At 40.2% G+C, this 25,474-nt stretch overlaps 1 long non-coding RNA gene across 1 annotated transcript; it reads right to left on the bottom strand.

Annotated features, from left to right (window-relative positions):
* Nucleotides 1-25,474, bottom strand: LOC105482075 (uncharacterized). The gene is made up of 4 exons (XR_987377.3): nt 25,360-25,474; nt 20,069-20,178; nt 19,475-19,565; nt 1-41 (listed from the first exon to the last, which is right to left on the bottom strand). It is a non-coding gene; the product is annotated as an uncharacterized lncRNA (long non-coding RNA).

Here is a 25,474-nt window from a genome sequence, read left to right as displayed (position 1 = left end):
CTTAAAAGGGGGCTGTCACCTCATTTTCTCCGTATGATACACTGTAAAAGGAGAGGTTTTTGGACAGATCACTCTGAACTTTGGTCTTTCCAAGGAGCCTGGAAGCCAGTCTGACTCTAACACTGGCCAGAGTTCTGTAGAATGGGAAGGACCCTAAAGCAAACAAGCCAACACCCCACTTTCATCAGTCCAAATATTTCTGTCCTCAGCTTGCAGCACACCCAGGACCAAGTTCCAAAAATTCCATTTAATTTTTCTTGGCTTCTATATTCACTTAGTTACAATTGGATCAGAAGGGGTCTTGGCACCACAAACCCGTAAGGAAAAAGCTGTTCTTTAAACTTTGTTGCCCAATTTTGTAGACATTACAGGTTCAGATAAGGTTGTGGGTGGCCCGTCAATTCTTTCTACATGTTGTTCTAAAATGAACCCAAACCCTGCCACCTCCTGAGATTCCCTAGTCAGACTGTGGCAATAACAAGCGAACATTCCTGATTTTAAAGCCAAGTTTTCCTAAGGGTCAGCTCTTCTCAGTGCTCTTTCTCCTAGCCATGTGCTTCTCTTGATCTGCAGGTGAGGGGAGAACAATGGTCGGAGCCTCTTCCTCTGGCCCCTGTGCAGCTGCTTAGAGGCATCTGTGTCAATGTGCACCGGTTGTTCACCTGAGAAGGTGAGAAAAGTTTCTGGAAGCATTGCTTTAACTTTCTTAGTTACTTCTTACTTTTAAACCCCCAAGCTCTGCCCCATCAGTTGAGTCTTCTACTATAGGGGTTATAAGATAGCTATGTGAATAGTTTCTTTCCCACTTCAGGTAGCTGTGTGTGTGTGTGTGTGTGTGTGTGTGTGTGTGTGTGTGTGTGTGTGTGTGTTGTAAGAGGGTAAGGGCAAGTTAAGGAGCTCATCATATTCTGAGCGCCATGACCTCAGGGAACATGTGCGCCATGTTTAGTGCTATCCTCTGGGCCTATCACGTACCAGATACAAACAAGACAAGGATGTTGCTTTTTTGAGCTCCAATAAATATTGGCTGAAGGAATGAATGAACGTCTGCCTAACTGTATTAGTAGGTCTTTCCTTCCATTGCAGAGTTAGAAAGTAAACCATCCTCTGAGACCCAGGACGTGGACTTTAGTGGACTGTAGGTTTGTATCCATAGGGACTGGTCAGTGGGGCTATCCTTAAGTCAAAGAGGTCATTCATGTGATATGCTTTGAAGGGTGTTGGGAGTTCTTAACATCCAAAATCATCCCATATGTTAAGGCTCGACAGTCCAGCGTTTGAGATAAATTTATTTTGGTCTTAAGATTGTTTGTTCAGCAGTAGTTCTCTATGGGAATGTCAATGTTCCTCATGGGACATCACCTTTGAATTTGTTAGTCAGATGAAACAGCAAGATATGGTGAGCAGAGCATTGTTTTTGGAATCAAATGGACTTGTGTTCTAACCCTGCTTCCACCATTTACCATCTGTGTGACTTGGATAAGTTATTTGACCTCTCTCAGTGTGTTTACTTTCTGTAAAATGGGGATAATAATACCTGCCTGTCAAACTCATGGAGATAAATTATGTAGTTACAATTCTACATTACAATTGAGTGTGTAAGGTGTCCAGTCATGTATCAGCACACAGAAGACCCTCAATACAGGCAGGTATTTTCCCTAGTTTTCTCCTTCCTAAGAGCCAGATCCTGAGGAAGAGGCTGTGGGTGGCATTGTTGGGGAAGGTGATGGTGGTGAGAACAGAGGGTAGTGAGAACGAATCTTGCCACGGATTTAAAAATTTTTCTGAGTGGGACAAGTCTCATTGAATAATATTTGTTGATGGCATGTGAAACTAGAAACTAGAGAAATACAAAACTTTTTCTAGTTATATTATTTTATTGGAACAACCCAACAGGTTTTATGCAATGCCTTTGTGCACATGTGAAAAAGTAGCACAGGTCAGGTATCAGTCACCATTTGCCCCATCAGCCACTTGCCCTGTGCAGTGAACTACCTGTCCAATATATGAGATGGGCCTGCAAACCGAAGAGATAACAATTTGCAGTAAACTTGGCCGAGTCACTAAAGATAGAAGTTTGTGGAGGAAAATTCATGATTTAAGTCAGAAGATCTGGTTCAAATCACTTCCACTACCAACTCTAACCCAGAGCAGGTTTGTGAGATAAGTAAATACTCCAAATGCCAGTTGCTTCATGTATAAAACAATGATAACAATGCTATCCTTGTAATCTATTCTTTATAACAAATTACCTTAAAATTCACCAGCTTAAGAAAGAAACAGCATTTATTATATCATATAGTTTCTGTGCATTGAGAATGCAGGAGCAGATTAGCTGTTTGGTCTGGCTCAGTGTGTCCCATAAGCTCATGGTCAAGATGTTGGTGGGTCAATGAATATAACACAGCATAACAACAGAATGAAAACCAAAAGCCCGTGATCATATCATTAAATGCAGAAAAAATATCTGACAAATCCAAAACACTTCCCTGATAAAAACACTCAACAAACTAGGAATAGAAGGGAGCTTCCTCAGTCTGGCAAAGAGTATCTGTGAAAAGTCTACAGTTAATATCATATTAATGTTGAGGCTAGATGCTTTCCCCTGAATATCAGAAATAAGACAAGGATGTTGCTTTTGTCACTTTCATTCAGCATGATATTAGAGGATCTAGCCAGGGCAATTGGGCAAGAGAAAGGAATAAAAGCCATCCAGATTGGAAGAAAAGAAACAAAACCATCTCTGTTCACAGATGAAATGATCTTTTATATAGAAATTCCTAAGGAATAAAGAAAACTATTAGAACTAATAAATAAGCTCAACAAGGTTGCAGGATACAAGATCAATATACAAAAGTCCATTGTATTTCTAAATACTTGCAATGTACAATCTGAAAATCCAATCAAGAAATCAATTCCCTTTACAGTAGTATCAAAATGAATAAAATACATAGAAATGAAATTAACAAAAAAGTGGAAAACTTATACTCTGAAAACTACAAAATATTGTTGAAAGAAATTAAGATCTTAATAAATGCATATTCCATGTTCATGGATCAGAAGACTTAATGTTGTTAAAATGGCAATATTCTCCAAACTCATCTACAGATTCGATAAAATCCCTATCAGAATCCCTGCTGGCATCTTTGTAGAAACTGACAAACTGACTGAAATTCTTATGAAATTACAAGGGATGAGAATAGCCAAAATCATCTTGAAAAAGAAGAACAAAATTAGAGGACTCACACTTTCTGATTTCAACTTAGTACAAAGCAATAGCCCTCAAGACAGTGTGGTACTGGCACAGCAGTACACATATAGATCAATGGAATAGAAGTGAGAGTCTAGAAATATATCCATGTGCACTGTGGTCAACTGATTTTTGAGAAGAATGCTAATGTCCTTCAATGGGGGAAAGGAGAATCTTTTTTTTTTTTTTTTGAGTCGGAGTCTTGCTCTGTCTCCCAGGCTGGAGTGCGGTGGCGCAACCTCGGCTCACTACAGCCTCTGCCTCCCGGGTTCAAGCAATTCTTCTGCCTCAGCCTCCCAAATAGCTGGGACGACAGGTGCACGCTGCTACGCCTGGCTAATTTTTTGCATTTTAGTAGAGATGGGGTTTCACTGTGTTGCCCAGGCTGGTCGTGAACTCCTGAGCTCAGGCAATCCGCCCGCCTTGGCCTCCCAAAGTGCTGGGATTACAGGCGTGAGACACTGTGCTCGGCCTAATTTTGTATTTTTAGTAGAGACGGGTTTTCACCATGTTGGCCAGGCTGGTCTTGAACTCCTGACCTCAGGTGATCCACCCACCATGACCTCCCAAAGTGCTAGGATTACAGGAGTGAGCCACCGTTCCCGGTCAGAAGAATCTTTTTAACATATAGTGCTGGAACAACTGGATAGCCACATGTAAAAGAATGAAGTTGGACCTTTATCTTACACCATATAAAAATTAATTCAAATGGATCAAAGATTTAAATCTAAGAGTTAAAACTATAAAACTATTATGAGGAAACAGGGGAAAATCTTCACAACCTTGGATTTGGCACTGGATTCTTAAATATAACATAACACCAAAAGCACAAGCCACAAAAGAAAACAAATAGATAAATTGGACTTCATCAAAATTAAAATATTTTGTACTTTGAAGGATACTGTTTAAAAGTGAAAAGACAATCTATGGAATGGAATAAGATATTTGCAAATTATGTATTTGATAAGAGACTTATATATAGAATATGTAAAGAACACTTACAGCTCAGTAATAAAGACCAAATAACTCAATTAAAAAATGCACAAAGATCTGAATAGACATTTCTCCAAGGAAGGCATACAAATGACCCATGACACATGAAAAAATGCTCAGCATCATGAGTTATCAGGGAAATGCAAATCAAAAGCACAATGAAATGCTACTTCATATACAAATAAGTCAGATAACAAACGTGGGTGAGTATGTGGAGAAATCAGAACCCTTGTATACTTCTGGTGGGAATGTAAAAGTGGTACAGCCACTTTGGAAAACAGCCTGGAAGCTCCTCAAACGCTTAAACATATAGTTAACATATACCCAGCGATTCTACTCCTAGGTATATACACAAGAGAACATACATCCACTCCAATAATTGTATGTAAATGTTTAAAGCAGCATGCATTTATAATAGCCCAAAGTCAGAAACAAGCCAAGCATTCATGAAGTGATGAATGGATGAACAAAATGTGTATACATACGATGGAATGTTATTCAGCCATAAGATGAAACCAAGTTCTGATACATGCTACAACACAGATGAACTTTGAAAACATGATGCTTAATATAAGAAGTAGGTCACAAAATACCACATACTATATGATTCCATTTATATGAAATGTCCACAAGTGGCAAATCTATACAGAGAAAGAGTTTAGTGGTTGCTTAGGGCTGGGGAAACTGGGAAGATATGGAGGCAACGGCTAAAGGTTATGGGTTTTTGTTTTTGTGCTGAAGGTGTTCTAAATTTGACTGTGGTGATGGTTGCACATATCTGTGAATAGACTAAAAACTAGTGACTTCTATCGTTTAAATGAGTGAACTGTATGGTAAGTGAATTATATTTTAAAATGCTGAGCGTGACTGCAGTTATCTGAAAGCTTGATAGGAGCTTAAGGATCCATTTCCACGTTGTTCCTGCTCCACTGGGCCGCTCAGCATCCTCACAAGATGGCCGCTAGCTTCCTCCGGAGGGAGGGACCCAAGAGATTATGAGGTGAAAGCCAGAAAGTCTTTAATGACCTAATCTTAGAGGCCACACTCCATCATTTCAGGTGAGTCCTATTCAGTGCGGGAGTAGCTGCAGAAGGGCATGAATATCAGGAGGAGAAAATCATTTGGACAGCTTGGAGGCTGGCTACACAAACACCTGCCTCACAGGGTAGCTTTCACGATCACATGAGGTAATGGGTATAAAACATATTGTAAACTTTAACCTGCTCTATCAATATTCAATATTTTTCATCTTATAATTGACATGGAGTCGTTGTCCACAGCTAACTGCAGTTTGCTTATTAATGTTTACTGCTTTAGTTGGTCAGAATTAGTGTCTTAGAACTCTCAACTGTCTGCAAAATTGAGGTATGTTTTTGAGACTATATCTTTATTGACATTTAGATATGATGGAGAAGCTAGTAGTTCTAGAATTGACCAGGAGTGAGACCCAAACAGCCCTGCTTGTCAATTCAGCACCTCATTTATCTCCTCACGGATTTATTATGTGGGCTGAAAAGAAGCAAAGTATATTGTAAAATTCTCAAAGAGAAGGGGAAAGAAACCTCAAACCTGGCACCCAAGAAGAAACACTGACTTTCTTTGGGTGATTATCCAGGGAGAGATGCTTTGCTTCTCAACTTGTGTGGAATCTGATCCAGCTTCAGGCCAGCCCCAGGAGTGCAATTTCAGACAGGATGGAGATGAGGGTGTGGTGGAACTTCAGCCAGATGTCTGGAAGTGGCCAGCTCCCTGCCTTTGTGGCTGCCTCTCCCTCCCATGTTTATGGCTCCAAGAACACAACACTTGTGGCCACTAAAGCCCAGGACAGCAGTGGATTCCAGGCTGTCTTCTGGTGTCTACTGGTTATGATTCTCTCACAGGCAACACACAGAGTTTAGGTTCAACACCATCATGAGACTGCAGTCACAGGTTCACAAGCTAAGGGTGGAGGCTGGTTATTTAGACAGTTTCCCTAACTGATGTGTATGTTTCTCTCCAACTTACTGAGTCTAGTGCTTTCTTGATCTCCAGGGGTTCCCTTAGAAGAATGCTAGTCTCCCACCTGCTTGGTCCAAGCTTACTCCCCCAGTTGCCTAAGAAACCTATTCTCTCACCTACCCAGGTGTTCTCTTTCATAATTTTACAAATGCTTAACATCTGTGTGAGGCATTTCCAGAATGTTCAGAAATCTAATCTCACGTAATCATCAATGGAGCCCAGTGGTGTAGGTAATGCTATCATCATTTGAAGACTGAGGTAATGACAACATGAAAGGTTGACCAACATGTCTAGTAGCACACAGCTGGTAACTAGCTCCCCAGCCCGGATTCTCTGGGCTTCCTCCTGACTCTGCCACTCTTTTCTTTGGCTCCAGACACTAGGATTTCCCTAAACCTATAGCATCTCTACCCTTTCTGGGGGAAGAAAGTGACCTGCTACAATTAATCCTCATAGAAATGGATGATGTTTCTATAGGCTGTGGAGGCCATTCTCCCTAAACACTCTCTTCTGGTTTGGGTCGTTGCCAGGAGCTCCAACCTAGCCTGTTTAGAAGTTAATGAGGAGACAGTGAATCCTGGGAATAGCCAGCGACCACTGCAGGGTGAGCTTACAGTAACACAAGGGCAAGGTCTGCTCTGTAAGCCCCAGATGAGCTCTGGAATCATTCCTGCCTTCTGAGCCTCCTCCCCATTGGGCTTGTTCTGAGGCACCCAGATTGGTTTGGGTTCATCCTGGTGTGCTTTCCTGCCTCGTGATGGGGTAAAAACTGGGCCATCCTCTGTGGGCCTGCAGAGGCAGGAGGGAAGACACAGTGATGCTTTATATGGGGATCTGATCACTCGTGCTACCTTGTGACCCTCATTAGCACCAAGGAAAAGCTATGACAGAGCAAGTTCTCAACAACGGCTTTTTGGATTTAATTAAATTGTAACCAATATTTTGCCTCCCCCTAACCCCCAGCCAGAAAACTTATTCAAATAAAATACATGTAAATGGGATTTTTTTTCTCCCTCTCTTCCTTCCCCTTCCTGCTCTCCCTTCCTTCACCGGGCTTCTTTTTGTCTTCTTTTCTTCCTTACCTTTTTCTATACCTTGTAACATTTATAAAGAATGTCAACACTCTCCAAGGGCCTTTCAGTCTCCCAAGCCCTACACACAAAAGGCAGAATTTGAACAAATAATGAGCCTCCCCCAAATAATCTCATTTGATCTGCTTCACCACTTTTATCCGCAATGCATATCAAATATAAAAGATCACTAATTCATTTCATCCCAAATCCTAGTGCTTGTCCTGTTTTATTTTTTCCACCTTCTGCATTAAAATACTGTGATTCATAGCCCTCCATTCCCACCCCTGGGGGTGGGGTGGGTGGGAGGAAGGAACAACCCAACTTCTAGTTTTCTACCAGTGGCCTGTGAGGGTTTCTGAGCAGATGTTCAGGGAATTAGCTTTCAGCATCCATAAATGTGTGGCTGGATCGCTTTGGTGATCTTGAGTATTCAGTAAGTTGCTACCTAGTACCTCCTCCTACCACTTCTTTTACTATTTTTTTTTTTTCAGTTTCATTCTGTTATTTAAAGGAACACTTCTGCTTTTGAGAGTTTCGTTTCTTACAGTAATGAGTACCGGTTGCCTAATATTTGGGGCAGATGTCAAAATTACTTAGATTATATTATATACTGGTAATTCTGTTCTCAACCAACTCAGGGACTTTAAGGACTTCAGAAAGGTGTGATTCAGCAATTGACCTCAAGAAAATGATACACAGAGTTTGACCAAGCTCCAGAGTTTTTCTTAAACAATTTACCCAACGTTCTTCAATACAGAATGCAATAGTGTAGCCCAAAAATTTTTGCTTATGTCTGGTTTGAGACTACACTGAAATGATGTAAAATCAGTTCTTAGACTCTTTTCAAAGAAAAAGCCGTGTATGACAAGTGGCAGAGACATCAAACCACTGGAATGAAAACACAACTCTTAATGCCATATTCATGCTCAGGGAGTATTTGAAAATTTGTACCTGGCAACTTAGTTAAAAGCAACCATACATTTATGTATTGTAAGGTATGATTCTGAAGGGCGAAAGGAGGATTCCTGCAGGAGAGAAAAAAGAAATATTAAGCAAGTGAATTCCAATAGTTTAAAGGGTTCCCTGGGAAGAATTTGTTTTTTAAAGACAAAGAAATCCAAGGGAACTGTGTGTTCCATAAGAAAACAATATGGTTCTAATAATATAAGAAAAAGTGATCTTGATCCATGAGAAAGCAGGGAAGGGTAGAAATAAATTAACTTGGCAAGACTAAGGTTTGCTTTGAAATGATCTCAGAAGTGGTAAGTTTGCCAGGCTACCAGTAAAAAGGATGGAAAAAAATGGAAATAATTTGCTTAGAAAACCAGAAGGTCGAAGTAGGAAATGAAATGCAACTCTCAAAGGATGTAAAGAGAAACAGAAAAATACCATATATTAGTTAAATACTTAAGACATAAATGAGATATAGAAAAACATCTTTCACAAGTGAAAAAAGAAAGCTAAAAATATGGGATACTTACATGCCAAACTTAAAAAAAATTTTAAATTGTGAAAGCAATTTCACACATCGAATTCATATATGAACCATTTTGTATGGATTTTGAAAAGCATTTTGGTGCATTTTCTTCCAGACCTGAGCCATATAGAACTTGAAATGTGGCTAGTTCAAATTGAGATGTACTGTAAATATAAAATACAGACTGGATTATGAAGATTTAGTTAAAAATTTCGTGAATAATTTTATATTGATTACATGTTGAAGTTATTACATTTTGGATAGTTATGTTAAATCAATATATTAAAATTAATTTCATCCATTTGTTCTTAGAATTTTTTAATGTGTTTCCTAGAAAATTTTAAATTGCATGAGTGGGTCACATTATGTTTCTATTGGACAGGGTCATTCTATTTTTTGTCTTCTAGATGAATGATCAGGAAGTTTTTGTTAAACCAAGATAATGGTACTAGAAAATGATCATGTGAAGTTAACCAATTAAAATAGGAGTGAAAATTTCATAATAAGCAGTTAAAAAGATTATGATTTTATCTTGGGAATGTAATGAAATTATAAAAATAATTTTATTGTAAGTATTTTAAATAAAATTTAAGTTATACTTGCAATTTTATACCAATTCTTAGAAGAAAATGTCAATAAATAAAGAGATTTGGGGTGACGTGGGGCAGACAATTTTTTAAAAGAAAATGAAAGCTTAAATATGACCTCTTTGACCTCATGTTTGATTTTTTTGTAACAATTAAAAAGGGAAATTTTTTGTAAACATGTTTGAAGAGTTCATAAATTCCTCAACAGCCTCTCTTAAGACTTTAACTGTTAGATCGTTGCAGGGCCTGTCTCGTATCATCCTTGTTGACTTTCTCTTTGGTTTTTTACCACTCTAACTCTCCAGCTCCTTATCTATTAGTGGTTTTGCATGTGATTTGTGTAATTCTCCAAACTGCCTCTCATACTTCATGAAATCTTGCAACTGTGGTGACTTAGATAGTGAATATGTGGGTAATGAGGACCCTTGTATATATTTACATAGCTGGGGTGACACTGTATTACCAGTCTACCCTACACTGCCACTTAGTACTACATCACAGTTATTTTTCCATATCTTTAGGAATTCTTTTTTTTTTGCATGCTTTTTACAAGTACTTTAAGAATTATTTAGAAACATCATCCTAAGTGAATGACTACACAATAATCGCTCTTATGAGTAAACCATAATCTATAATTGATGGAATCATTCCCTATTACTGGATGTTTATGCTGCTTCTTTTTTCCTCTGTGGGTTTTTTTTTTTTTTTTGCTATTATAAACCATGCAGCAAATAACCGCTCTGAACATAAATCTTTATTACATTCCCATTTTTGTTTCTATAGATACCTAGAGGTGTAATTAATTACAAGGTAAAAAGTTAGACATTTTAGGCTGAGCGCAGTGGCTCATGCCTGTAATCCCAGCACTTTGGGAAGCTGAGGTTGGTGGATTGGATTGTTTGAGGCCAGGAGTTCGAAACTACCCTGGGCAACATGGCAAAACCCCATCTCTTCAAAAAATTAGCCAGGCATGCTGGTGTGCACCCATACTTCCAGATCCTTGGGAGACTGAGGTGGGAGGTTCACTTGAGTCTGGGAGGAGGAGGTTGAGATCATGCCACTGCACTCCAGCCTGAGCAACAGAGGGAGACCCTCTCTCAAAAAAAGTTATTGACATTTTAATCCAAACTGCCAAATGGTTTTCCTGAATATTAATAGTAGTCTGTGCCCTTACTAGCAGTGAATAACCTCATGGAATCATACTCTTGCCAACACTGAATATTACCAAGAAAAATATTTTTCCTAATCTTATATGTGAAAATAACATCCATTTATTTTCAATTTGAATTTCTTTGATAATGGCTTAAAATGTTCATTAACTATGTACAGTTTATTTTTTTTTTGGATTCTCTGTTCATTTTTTTCCATTTATCTATGGTGGATGTTTTTGTCCTTTGTAAGAGGCTTTCTTCTATATTAAAGGCGTTAACCATTTGTCTAGCATATTTGTAAAAACTTAGGTTTTTACTTTCAAAATGATTGTTAAACAGTTTAAACATATACAAACAAATAGAGAATATTTATAAGAATTCTGTGTACTCACCACCAGTTTTACATATGACCTTAGCCAAAAGGCTGAGAAGCGATCGCTGCCAGTTTTAAAACCTTAAAGTTTGCCATATTTCGCAAAACATGTTAGAAGTAATTGAGTCCCTGGTGATCCTCCCACCTCAGTCTCACGGGTAGCTGGGACCATAGGCACACGCCACCGTGCCCGGCTAATTTTCATTTTTTGTTGAGGCGGGGTTTTGCCATGTTGCCCTGGCTGGTCTCGAACTCCCGGGCTCAAGCAATCCACTTGCCTGAGCCTCTCAAAGTGTTAGGATTACAGGCGTGAGGTACTACACCTGAAAAGCCACTTTTTAAAGCTTCTGATGGTAGTTCCTGTGCATGTTTTGATACTTTTACTGCATACTCATGTGTCCTAAGTTAGTGTTTTTTGCATTTTATAAATGTGTATAAGTGGTATCGTAATGTAATATACCGTTCAGGAGGTGTTTCTTGTTATATTTTTATTTTTTGCTCCAAATAATATTAAGCAATATTTATTTATTTTAAATAAAAATTAAGTTTCTGAAGTTTGTCCACTTTAACTACTATAGATATTTCATTGTAACTCTTCATTCTTCTGTTAGGATTTTTTTGGCTATCACAGAAAATGCTGCAAAAAATTTTTAAATGTGCCTCCTTGTGCACTTGTGCTATAGTTTTTCCAAGGCATGTATATAGAGAGAAGGAGAATTGCTGGGTCCTAGGAAATGCATATCCTTAATTTTACACGTCTTGCCATATTTTAATCCATAGTGGGTTGTACCAATTTACATTCTCACCAGTAAGTTTTGAGTTCTTCTTTCTCTGCATCCTTGAGAAGATTTGGTATTGAGAAGCTTTATTTTTTTTAACTTCCATTTTCGTAATTCTAGTGAGGTCAAGCATTTTTCGCAAGTATATTGGCCATTTGTTTTTCTCCTGTGTATTTCCTACGGTATATTTTAACTATATTTCTATTGAGCTACTTGTTCTTTCATATTGAATTGTATAAGTATTTTATATTTTCTAGACATCCTTTGTTGATTATATGCATTGAAAATATAGTCTCTTCATCTGTGACTTATTTCACTTTTTCTTCACATCTATAATAGCGCAGAATTTAAAAAATAATCAGTTTGTAATTTTTTCATTTAAATTTAGTGTTTTCTCGCCTTGTTTAAGACAAAAGATGTCATGAAGATATTTTCCCAATTTTATTCTAAAATTCATGACATTTTCTTTTCAAATTTATGTTTAATCCACTTGGAATTTATATCAATGGCTCCTGGGATGGGGGATATAATTTTAGGCGTACTCAGTTGTATCAGGACTACTTACTAAATATGCCATCTTTTCTCCATTGATTTTTTTAGAGATACTTCTCTTATTTATTAAATTTTAGTTCATATGAGAGTCTGTTTCTGAGCTCTCTGCTCCATTGGTTTACTTGTTTATCCCTTATTAATACACTGTCTTAATAATTTTACTTTATAAAAAATCTTGATTTTTTTGCTATTTTAAACCATGTAGCAAATAACCTGTCTGAACATAAATCGTTATTACATTCTCATTTTTGTTTCTATAGACACCTCGAAGTGTAATTAAATAAAGTGAGGGACAGGACCAGCAAGCCCGGTCCCTCACTTTATTTATCTACTTCAGGAGTATCTTGGCGATTTGTAGGCCTTTTCTCTTCCATGTGAATTTTAGGATCAAATAAAGATTTTAATGGAATCGTATTTCTTTCAAAGACTCATTTCGAGAGAATTCATGTCTTTTTAATACTGAGTCTTCAGGCTGGGTGCTGTGACTCGTAATCCCAGCACTTTTGGAGGCCGAGGCGGGCGGATCACAAGGGCAGGGGATAGAGATCATCTTGGCAAACACGGTGAAATCCCGTCTCTACTAAAAATACAAAAAATTAGCCGGGCGTGGTGGTGGACACCTGTAGTTCCAGCTACTCGGGAGGCTGAGGCAGGAGAATGGCGTGAGCCCAGGAGGCCAAGCTTGCAGTGAGCCGAGATCGTGCCACTGCACTCCAGCCTGGGCGACAGAGCTAGACTCCATCTCAAAAAAGAAAAAAAAATTTGAGTCTTCCATCCATGAACATGTTTTATTTCTCTATTTATTCAAGTCTTTTCTTGCTTCAACATTGTAATTTTCTTAATAAAGGTTTTATATAATATTTATTAGGTTTGTAGACATTGTACAAGTTTTTGTTGATTTTGTGAATGGAATTTTTTTCCCACCAAGTTTTCTAATAGTGTATCACTTATTTATAGGCATCTATTGAGTTTTAATAGCCTTATTGTTCACGCAGCATACAATTCACCCATTTAAAATGTGCAATTCGATGGTTATTAGCTTAGCATATTCAAAAATTTGTTCAACCATCCCTATGATCAAGTTTAGAACATTTTCATCACAGCAAGAAGCCTAGTATCCTTCATTTACCTGCCTTCTCCTGTCCCTCCCTACCTCCTCCAGTCCTGGGCAACCACTGATCTACTTTCTTTTTTTTAAGATGAAGTCTTGCTCTGTCACCCAGGCTGGAGTGCAGTGGTGTGATCTTGGCTCACTGCACCCTCTGCCTCCCAGATTCAAGCGATTGTCTTTGCCTCAGGCTCCCAAGTAGCTGGGATTACAAGTGCCTGCCACCATGCCCAGCTAATTTTTGTAATTTTAGTAGAGATGGGGTTTCACTGTGTTGGCTAGGCTGGTCTCGAACTCCTGACCTCGTGATCCACCTGCCTCAGCCTCCCCAAGTGCTGGGACTACAGGCATGAGCCACTGCGCCCGGCCCACTGATCTCCTTTCTATCTTTGTATGTCTTTCTCTTCTGGGCCTTCATATGAATAAAATATATGATGTAGTCTTTTGTGACTGGCTTCTTTCATTTAGCACAATCTTTTAAGGTACTTTTCATGTTGTAGCCGTACTGGTACCTCCTTTCTAAGACTGAATAATATTTCATTATTCAGCACTATGGATATGGATATGGATACAGATATATACTGTTGATTTTCACCCGTTGATTTTGTTTCTAATAACATTGCTGAAAGCTTTCATTAATTTTACTGATACTTTTTTTTTTTTTTTTGAGACAGAGTCTTGTTCTCTCAGCCAGACTAGAGCACACTGGTCTCGGCTCACTGCAACCTCCACCTCTCAGGTTCAAGTGAGTCTCGTGCCTTAGCCTCTAGAGTAGCTTGGAGTACAGGCGTCCGCCACCACACGTGGCTAATTTTTGTATTTTTAGTGGAGACGGGGTTTCGCCATGCTGCCAGCTGGTCTCGAACTCCTGACCTCAAGTGAGCTGTCTGCCTTTGCTTCACAAATTGTTGGGATTACAAGCATGAGCCACTGTGCCTGGCCAATACTCATTTTTAATGTAGATTTTCTATAGATACTCCTATCCTCTGCAGTTTTATAAATTCTTTTTTTAACTTTGTGCGTTTCTTTTTCTAATCCTTGTCTTATTTCACTGGTTAGGACTCTAGGACTGAATGGAAATGTTGATGTAAGTATTATTGTCTTACTCCTGACTTTAATGCAATTGCTTTTAAGATTTTACTATCAAATATGTTACCTATAGTATTTTAGTGAATACACTTTTGAGATTGACTGTTTTTTTTTCTTTTTTCTTCATTGGATAAGCATAAATGTTTTACTGTTGATAAGATGTTTTTCATGACATAGTTAAATTTTGGCTATTTTATATCTATGAGATGATCAGATTTCCCCCTTTAATCTACTAATGTGGTGTGTTAATGAAAAGATTTTCTAATATTGCATTCCACTTCATTAAACAATTCTCTAACATTTTTCAGCATTCATTCAACATCTTCAATCCTTCAATGTTATGGGATGAATATCTATTATGTCAGGTGTAGAAATAAAGATAAATAACACATAGTCCCTTTCTTCAGAAAGCCTACCATTTCTTTTGAAAAGTAAGAGAATGAGAAGGGGGTCCTGTGAGTAACATGCATTCAGTGTTTGCTATGTGCCAGATATTCTTTTAGATGCTCCAGAAATGTATTCCGATTTAATTCTCCCAACAACTTTATAGGATAAGTACAATAATTTTATCCATTTTATATATTAGATAGCTGAGGCTTCCAGAAATAAGTGATTTGCTCAAAATCAGCACTCAAACCAAGACTCTGTGGCCCTAAAGACCAGGCTCTTGCAATATAAGTATCATGGTTGTTGAAAGCACGGAGAGCCACGTTTAAGTTAGGTTTATGATTTCCAGAAAATATTGGATTTAAATGATTCAACAAGGGGGCAGGCATGAGATAGAGGGGAGCTGTAGACAGCAGTTAAAGCAGAGGAGGCTATGGGAGGCGAGCAAAGTCTCAGGGTCGGGAAAGCACAAGATAGCCCAGGGACCAATGGGTAGACCAGTTAGCTAGATGTATACATTGTGTAAAATGATGTTGGGAAGTAAACCTAGAGAGATGGATTAGCAGATTATCCCATGAAAACTCTTGTGATGACATGCAACACAGACTGGAGTAAGGAAAGTCAGAATCTCAGCAGGAGGCCGTGGCTACTGTCAAAGTGAGCAATAGTAACAACCCTTCATTTGCTCCTCATTGATCTTAGGATGGAGTCCGACCAAATACCTTACCTTGGTTGACCAGACCTGACATGGTCTGTCCCTTTCTTTCTTCTCCAGTCTCATCTTACCCCTTGCCCGCTCAACTCCAACCTTATTGGCCTCTCTGTTTCCTGAACCTCCTATATTCCTTTTAACCAAATAGTCTTTGAATAAATTGTTCCATCAGTAAGTAACTTTCTTCCTCCTCTGAGCAGGACACCTCTATTTGTCTAGTCGATTTCTACTCATACTTGATGTCTCAATCCTTAATTGTGTTCTTCACTTTCAGGAGTGCTAATTTCAATTTATAGCTCTATTTTCATTAGAGTTTTCCTAAGCAATGCTTGTCTCTTCTCCCAGGTTATAAATTATGTTGCTGGAATAGGGAAAGTCTGAGTCTGTTTTTGCTTACCTAATTCCTAGCACAAAGCCTGGCTCAGAGTAGACGCTCGATACATATGCATAGTTGTTAAATGAATGAATAAAAGAACAATTTATCTGAACTATGGAGGGTGAAGTCAGTAGAAATAAAATGAATAAGGAGAAAAGGAGATTGCTTTAGAACTCTCCTTTTTACCTGTTAGAAAGAAGAGCTGACTTACTTGGTGATTGACTGAACGTGGGGATGAAACAGGTGAAGGAATTAGGAATGGTTTTCAAGCTTAGCTTCCAAATGATTAATTGAGAGAGAAGTATTATTAACAGAAACAGGGAATCCAGAAAGATGATGAATTTAATTTTAGATATATCAAATCACTACGAAGACCCAGAGGAACATATCCAATAGGCATTTGCAGGTCAGAGTAGTCATACACGGAGATACAGATTTGGGACACGCTTTCAAAATGAAAAGCCGTCCGCTTAAGAAAGTGGAATTAACAAGAGAAAGAGAATAAACAGAATAGCAGAGGCCCTGGGAACTGCATATTGACACATGTCTATTGAAGGAGGCAGTGAAGAGAAGAGGAGTTGATTAAGTGGACAGAGCAGCAGACAGGGATGACATGAGGGTTGAGCACTGCCACAGAAGCCTGGGAGAAGTGAATCCCACTGAGAGGAACATCAACATTGCAGAGGAAGAACGAAGACCAAAAATTAGGCATTGACCTTTAGACAATTCCTCGGTGACCTCTGGGAGTAGAGTTTCTATAGAGCACGAAGTGGGACAAAATACTGATTTTCGGAAAAGAAGAGACTGCTTGTACACATCACTGATTGAAGAAGTGTGGCAATGGCAAGCAAATACAAATAGGATTGTAAGTAGAGTGAATAGTGGAGGAGACATCAAGGAAATTTCTCGAGTTATTAGAAGCCTGTATATGCTTATAAACAGAGGGGAAGTCTGTGGACAGGAGAAATTGACGGTGCAGTTGGATGGGAAAAGGGGAGTGTACAGGGCCAGCCGTGCTTATTGAGGGAGGAGTTTTCAAGAAGCGATGAAATAGGTGGTGTGGCTCACTTGAGTAAAAGAGCTTGCTCTCTCTCTGAGACTATCACTTCTCATCAAGACTGCGGAAGAAATTGAGGGGGGAGGGGAAACTGAGTGCGCAAAGGAAGTGGAGTAATAGGGAATAGGCTTCACATCCTCAGCATTCTCCACTTGCACAAGCTCACACTGGGGAAAAGCATGAGTTGTTGCCCTGGAGCAAGCTGCCTGTTTGCCAGGCCAGTAGTGACACAGCCCCTTTCAAATGCTCCAGACTTATGAGAACCAAAAAAAAAAAAAAAAAAAAAAAAAAAAAGAAGAGAGAAAAAAAGGTAGGTTCAGGGCTGACACACGGCGGCTGCATTCTGGGATTGGGCTACAGCTGGCCCTGGCCGTGCCCCTCTCTCTGAGGGCTGTTGGAAGAGGTGCTTTCTTGTGTACACAGGTGGAGGAGCCCACATTTCCAATCTTTTAGCCCCACCTCTGGCCCAGCCCAGCTGCAGACACCCTTCCTTTGGGCTGTGAACTGGACTGCATGGTCAAGCCTAGGGCAGCCTGAAGCCAGTGATGAAAATCCCTGGCATTTCCTCTCATAACCATTTCCAAAGGGCTTTCCCCAAATATGATCTCATTCCATTCTCATGGCACCATGGCATTTTCAACTCCAATTTAGAGATGCAATCACTAAGCACCTCTAGAGAGGCCATGCCGTTAATAGTATCTAGGGCTGCTGACTTGAAAACCTGGGCTCTTTCAGCCATCTCACATGGTTTGCATCTGACTCATCCCCTTTGGAGGTGAGAAGGTGGGCTCTGGGATTTGGGAGATGAGAATGACAAAAAAAACCTGTATTAGCCATCCCACCTGAGCTTGCCAAAGGTAGCCACCTCCATCTGTGGGTCAGGAAGCTCTTTGCATTTCTGCTAGAAGGAACTGATGGTGCCTATTGATTAAAAATCTCATGAAAAGAGAAGCAGAGCAGGCAATTGTTATGTGTTTGGTGGTGTTGGTATGTGGGGCATGAAGAGAAAGGAGAAATGTCTGAAACTACATTCACCAATCTTAAGCAAACTTCATTGCTTGAAACACAAGAGGGAAACAGCTGACTTCCTTCATCTTCACCTTGGATGTGCGAAGGTTCACCCCAGGTGAAGGGCACTGACCAAATGTGTGACCCTGGGCAAGTCACTTCGTCCCTTTAGGCTTGAGCTTCCTTTCCTGGAAAACAATGAGGCTGCAATAAATGCCCAAGGTCGGACTAACTCGAATAGTCTGTGAGTCCAGGATTCTTAGGAAAATGGAAATCATTAGAGTAGGAAGGGAAGAGTTTCTTCTTGGGGACTTCTGGTTCAAGGCCTGCCTTCCTGAAGGGGCAGTTAAATCATTAATAGGTTGGTGAAAAAGCATCATTTTCTTAGGGATGGAACGTGCCCTTAAAGTATTTGCAAAACTAGCTAACTAACAACCAGCAAACTAACCACCTAACTAACCAACTAGCCAATTAACTACCTAACCAACCAGCTAGCTAACTAACTATCTACTAACTAAAACTAACACCTGAACAGCAGCCACAGTGTGGGGAAGGAGCAATTGCAAATACCCTTTTCTTCTGTTGCAAACAGGGACGGCTCCAGCAGTTGGATGGCAGCCCCGGGTTTCCTGACATAACCTGTATCTGCTTGGTGCTCCTCGGCTTGCAGGGCACAGGCAATTTGGTTTCATGCGGCCATGCCAAGTGCAGAGAGAGGCCTCAGCTGCACTTTCAGTCACGTGACCTGGTGACTCAGGCCCTTTCTGGTTCCTGCTTGTCAGGGTATGGGAAAGGTGAGACACCACTTTGCAGTGGCTCTTTGGGAGGGTCTAGGGTTGAGCAATGGTTTGTTATTATATAGGTTGCCCTGAACCCTTTTTACGTGAGCGTAATAAAGTTATCTTATAGCCCCAGAATTGCCATTTTCAGATGATGTCTGCAGAGTTGCTGTGTTCATCTCCTGTCTCCAGGAGTAAGCCAAAATCATCGGAGGGGAAAAAATAAATCTACATTTCACCACTTCCTTTAATGAAATAGTTCGGTATTTAACCACCTCATCACCCGAAATGTCTTTTATGCTAACCTGAATCCACCCTGCCACGTTTAAGCATAATTCCTCTTACTCTGGTAGACAGAGTGGAAAATTTGTTCCACGATGGCAGGAATGTCTACGTAACCTTAAGAGAAGATGCTAATTCCAACTTTATTTTCTCTTCTCTGCCTATCTGTAGCCTCTGTTCTTTCAAGCTAGGTTTCAAATTTACCTCCTTTAGGAATCTTTCACTGTGGAACCCCTCCTTTCTACAGAAGAGACCAGAACACACAGGCTCAGAGTTTATATTCTTATGTGTTTGTTCTTACTGATGTGCGGTTTTGAAAACGCTTTTGAGTTGATTTCAGGGCGCAGTGCTCTGTATTTGCAGGTGGGATGGATTCTCTTTATTGCAACTGTGGTGTTGTGAAAAGCGCTGTGGCCTTGGAGTCAGGAATCCTGGATACTTACCAGCCATTACTTGAGGCAGGTTCCTCAATCTCGGAGGGGTTTGTATTATTCCTCTGGAAATCAGAAAATGGGGCTGTAACTCCTGGAGTCACTGTGAAGATAAATGAAGGAATGAAGATAAATGAAGGAAAGTGCGGAGGATAATGGCTTGCATTTAACAGGCAGCCCATTGACACTCACTTACGTACCCTGAGGGACCAAAACTTCTATTTCTATTGTTTTTCTCCATAACGCCTCACTGCACTGCTCTGCCCACAGCATAAGCTTAATGAGTGCCACACACTGACTATCTATTTGGTACCTAAGAACAAGCAAGCTGGAAAGGGCTTAGGGCCACTTTATGGTCTGAGTGAAGTCTTGAAAAGTCCAGGATGTGGGTCCCCACTCCAGGTAGATCACAGGAGATAGCTCAGGGTGTGTCTCTGAGCCAGGGAACCAGATGAGAGGCAGGATCCATGAAATAGGAATCTAGGGGAAACAGAAGATTTGGTCCTAAAAGGGATGTCTGGTGCAGGCATGTGCCGGAGAAAAAGGGACCAGCAATGCTTCTACTAAAATCTGTTCCTTGTAACTTCACCGGCTGTTAGAGTTCACCTTTGCACTGCCGGCTCCATTTTCCTGCGTCACTTCGACAAGCCAATTTCCGGTCCTTATCAGCACTGTGGGAGGTGGGGTTTCTTTATCCAGGTGCTCAGTTTGATTACCTATGAGAGACAGATGTTATTGATGCTAAAGTAATTTATTTTCCCTGGGAAATGCAGGCTTTGACCTCCGCCTGGTTCCTTAGCCCTTCCTGCACACAAGGGTCAGAGGCTCAGAGACGGCTGTGGCCATGCTCCAGTGAGTGCAGGTGACAAATCTCAACCCTGATCCAGTTTGACTCCAGGGTGAAATGGGCAGGGATGACTCACAGGTTGAGGAACCCGCTCCACAAAGGCTCTGTGGAAGGAAATGATGTCTGGGTGGAAAATGGGCTTGCAGCTTTGGGATGAACTAAGCCTGGAGAGATTACTGAGGGCGAGGGAGGGGTTTATTTATAGAGGGCGAGGCCTTCTCTTTTTCCCACTAGGCCAGATGAATGGAGAGGTGAGGAAAGAAGCCTGTTGGGGGACCACATCTATTCCCCGGCTCATCTCTTCAGTCAAAGCCTGGCAGAAGCTTCTCATTTATTTTTCTACCACCAGTTCCCTGACCCAGGATAGGATATCAGGTGGTAAATCAATACTTGCATGTGGTGATTTTTGCTTTGTGGACCCTCAGATACAGACAGCCAAGCTCAACACATTCCTCAGCCACACTGTTGTTAGTAGGCTGTGCAAGGTCATATTTTGGTTTTATTTTGGTCATTTGCCTTTTTCCTTTCATCCCTTATCTTCACTTCCATTTCCCTTCTGTACCTCCCTTCCCTATTCCATACTCTACCTGTACCCCTGACTCACTCGTGGTATTCTAATGACAGAACAAGAACCCCATGCATGTGCCCCTATGGCTTTGGCAAGAGCTTCTCTGGGTATATACCAGTCTGCAGGATCACTGGGCCATAAGGCATAGGCATGGCCTATGCCACTCCTATATATGCCACATAGGAGTATTTCACTAAATACCGCCTGGTTGCTCTCCAGAATGGCTGCACTCCAGCAGTGAATGAATGAGCCTGTTTCCTGGAATCTTCTCCAGAACTTGCTGTTACCTGGCTTTCTAATCTTTGTATACTGGGTGTGTGTAAAATACTATATAATTGTTTTAAAATTTGTATTTTTCTGATTTCTAGGAGGGTTACATATCTCATCTCTTACTTGTTATCTATTCTCTAATTTGTGTATTCCATGTTTTGCCCATTGTTCTTTGGGGTTTCCAGTCTTTTTCATGTTGATTTGCAGGAGTTTTTGCATATATTAGATATATAATTATCTATGTATGTAGACACTATAATTTTTTGGGTATTGTTCTTATCCAGTTTTGGAAGCAAGATTATACTTACTAGCCTTGTCAACTGAATACTATTTTAATTTCTATAATGATGATCTATGCAAACTTTCAACTTCTTCTTCTGCCAATGTTGGTACTTTATAAATTCACTATAATGTGTCTAGGTGTGGACCATTCTCCCCATCTGTGTTGTATAACATTCCATAAGTCTTTCCAATTGAAGTCTCTCATTTTCTTTAATTCTAAGAAATAATAATTATTTCCTTAAGTATTTTCCCCTTTCATTTTTTTTTTTTTTTGGTCTTTTTGGAGAGCATCTGTTGTATGGTTAGTGATTCTTCTACTTCTGTAAATCTAACTTCCACTTTTGATTCTTTTTTAGAAAGAACTTAAAATTATATGGTATTTATTCATTTACTCTTAATAAAAATAAGCCTCTTGATATTCCCTTGTATTTATTTCACTTCTTCCTGGAGTACTTCTTCTAAGAGAATATTGAAAGAGGTTTTATATGTGCCTAAGATATCCTCAATTTGCCCCCAAACTTAAAGACAGTTTAATTGGAGTTAAAATTCTAGGTTGAAAGTTTGTCTTTCAATGCTGAAAAAAGTATTCTATTATCCCACATCCAATGTCGGTAGTAAGGATTCCTGGTTGTCACCCAATACCCCCTGCCCTGTCCCAGGGGATCTGAACCTTCTCTCTGGAAATCAAGAGAATGTGGAGAGGATCTTTGGAGGCTAAGTGATGGTGTGCTGTGTGGATTGCAGCAGTGGCAAGAGGACCAAGAGCTAATGAGGTGGGGTGGGCAGGGCAAGGCACAGGGAAGGAGATGTGCAGGTTGGGGGTGGCTGGCTAATTCTTCTGGCTGGCAAGTGCTGACTTTTCCTGCAGAACCCTGGAAGGGTACAAAATTCTAAATTTAGAGGACTCAAAAACTCTAGATTTGATGGTGAGCAAGAGTGAGATGCAGGCTGAAACTCCCCACTTCTCTACCCTATCACAGGGGAAGGATTGCTCCTCTGTAAAGAAACTGAACAACCTAATCCTGATGTGGGAGCTGATGCCACATCCAGGCTCCATTACCACTGACCCTGCAGTGGAGCTGGGTAGTCTGCACAACCTCCGGTGTACTCTGAGTTCAGCCAGTTTTGCTTGCATCACCAACTGATAGGCATTTGAAAGAAACTATGAAACACAATTAAGAAAAAGAGAAATGACTCCACAGAAAAACAAGAGTTAATTCAGGATACATAAGGAACTTGAAAGAAACTCGAATTTGTATATTCAGAGACATTTATGAAACTATCACATCAATTAACAGAAGAGAATGCTATAAAAACATTAACTAAAAAGTTGGAGGATAAAATAGAGGAAAAGTAAAATAAAAAAGGTAACACATAGACTAAACCAGGGAACCAACATCTAACTGATAGAGGCTCCAAAAAGAGATGAAGACAAACAGATGAGGGAATGAAGTACAGAAAAACATTACAAGAGAATTCCCCAGAGTTGAAGGACACAAAATTTAAGAAAGACATATTCATCTTGTACTCACTACAATAAGGAAGAGTTGGCAAATGAAACGGTGTAAAATTCGGGACACTAATACTGAAAAGAGAGTTCTTAAATGTTTTCTGGGAGAGAGAAATGGAGAAAAAAATAATGCCAACCTACAAATAAATGAGCACCAATGATTTCTAACAGCAACACAGTTTGCTAGAAAACAGTGTTTAACTGCTTTAAATTATGAAGGAAAATGATTTTCAACTAGAATTCTTTATTTTTTTATTCTTATTGTTAGATGAATATGCTTATGTATCAACTAGAATTGTATACTCCTCAAGAATATCTATGAAATTTGAAGTCAGAGGAAAAGACATTTTGAAACAGATAAGAAGTCAGAGGGCTTAACTTTACACACCTTTTTTTGGAAGTCATTTGAAAACACACTCCTGAAAAATGAGAAAGTAGAACAAGCCAGAGGAAGACATCAAATTCCAGAAGCAGTATATTCAACCTGGAATCACAGTGAAGAGTAACACACAATGACAGTTTTGCTGCAGGTCTGGAGAGGCCAGTATAGATTTTACAGCTGAAAGAAACACTAATTTGTGTCTTCAAATGTTTTTTGAAGACATGTAAGCACAGAGATGTTAAATCAGTTGGCCAAGATCACTCAGTAGTAAGTAGTAAGTTAGCGATCCTGACTCAGCCTGTCAGGCTTTGGAGCCTGAGCTCTTACCTCTTACTATACAGTGCTTCTCCTGGTAACCTGCCTTAAAGTTATTAACGCGTTCCATTAGGAAAATGAAAATAGTGATATGTTCCATGCATGCTAAACCCTCATTTATTATAGTCAGAATGCAAAACAATACTATGTAAAATTGCTAAATTAAGAATTAGCTTTATAGAAGTCAAGAAACAGTTTTTAGAGAAATAAAAGTAATCACCAGGAGAGAAAACTCAAAGAGAATGCAAGGTGATTAGGTAGAGGGAGTGGACAAGGGAAAGCGGAGAGGGAAGAGGAAGGGAAGAGACTGTTGCTTTGCATTTTAAATCCCCTGCACCTTAAAAAATTAAATTATGTGCATGAATTACTTCGAAAAACTGTAAATTTGTGTATCTTTTAAAACGGTAAATAGGGCTTGTTTGGAAGATGAGCCGAAAGGGCAATGATAGTAATGTTCAAAGGGGGAGAAGAGTTGGAAGTTCATGGCCTGGTGGGGAATGGTGTGATCTAGTGGCTGGATTCTAGGGTGGTTGTTTTAGCAGTGGGTGGGCAGCAGGCAGGGGAGGGGGGCAGCAGCTGGAGGTGACTCTGGAAAAGTGGGCTAAGGCAAAGCTGTGGAAAGCATTGAATGCCATGCTAAGAAGTTTGGAATTTCCTCTGTTGACATGGGGAGCTATGAAAAAAAGTTTTGAGCAACATTGATTCCATCTGTGTTTCAGAAGAATCATCCTTATGGCAAAATGCAGTAGGATTTGGAGTGTGGGAATGACAGGAAGCGGGAAAGCCAGATCAGAGGTGGTTACAAGCTTAAGGGACTCTTCAGGGTCCGAATTAAGGCTTTTAACCTATGTAGAAAACTGAAGTTCCATAATTGCAACTTGAATGAAAACTCTTCCACCACTTTCCTCACCTTCCTGCGGACTGGGGTGTCCTTTGCCCAGGAAGACACTGATGGGGCGGTAGGGTGGTGGTGGGTGGGCCACAGGGAACTGCCCACCCCTCCTCATTCAGGGGCCACTAGAACCTCCTGCGTGGTCCAAGTCTCACTTCAGATTTTTAAAATCTTATTACAAACAATTTTTTGGCCACATTTCAAGACATGTCTTAGTTTTTAGCCCAGGATTTTTACCAATCTCTCCCGAGCCCCCTCCACACCCTTTAATGATTCCCTTGGTTTTTATAAGTAGTTTTCCAGTTTTTTCCTCCTGCCCTGCCAACTCATCTAAGAAGTAGGATTTTTTTCTCCTTTTTTATTATTAATATTTTAAAAATAATAAAATGGAAAAAATGAATGTTTTTGCACTTCTGGCCTCTTGCTTTCGAGGTTCACACCCACTGGTGCCCTCCCTCTGAGGCTCACTAACATTCCACACTGCTGGGCGTGTGTCTGCGTGACTAGGAGCCCTCGGCTGCTGTCTCCTGTCATTATAATTTCTCCCTTACCTCCTCACCTACTTCCATTCCTCCGTTTCTCTCGCCCTCTGGTTGCTAGGCAACACAGTGCAGGGGCAGGAGGAGCTGGCGGGCAGAGCCCCCATGGAAATAGTGGCTGCTTGTCTTCCTCTCCCAGCAGCTTGGCTGGGAGTTGGGCAATTGCTGAAGGTCAAAGGCAGCCATCCATAACTGTGTCATTCCCTCCACTAGGTATAAACCTGATGCAATCAGGGAAATACCTGAAGGTAGGGGATGGGGTAAAGTAAGGCAGTCAGTTTTCCTTTCATACCCAAGAGGCTGGGCGTGGCTCCTGCCTTCCGGCGAAGAGGGTAAAGGTGGAGATGAATTGGCCTTTCTTCATTTCAGGAATGTGAATTTCATTTCCTTCCACACCTCTCTGTCCA

This window comes from Macaca nemestrina, chromosome 10, assembly GCF_043159975.1.
Source record: "Macaca nemestrina isolate mMacNem1 chromosome 10, mMacNem.hap1, whole genome shotgun sequence".
Classification (NCBI taxonomy): Eukaryota; Metazoa; Chordata; class Mammalia; order Primates; family Cercopithecidae; genus Macaca; species Macaca nemestrina.
This window is presented reverse-complemented; position numbering and strand designations above follow the sequence as displayed.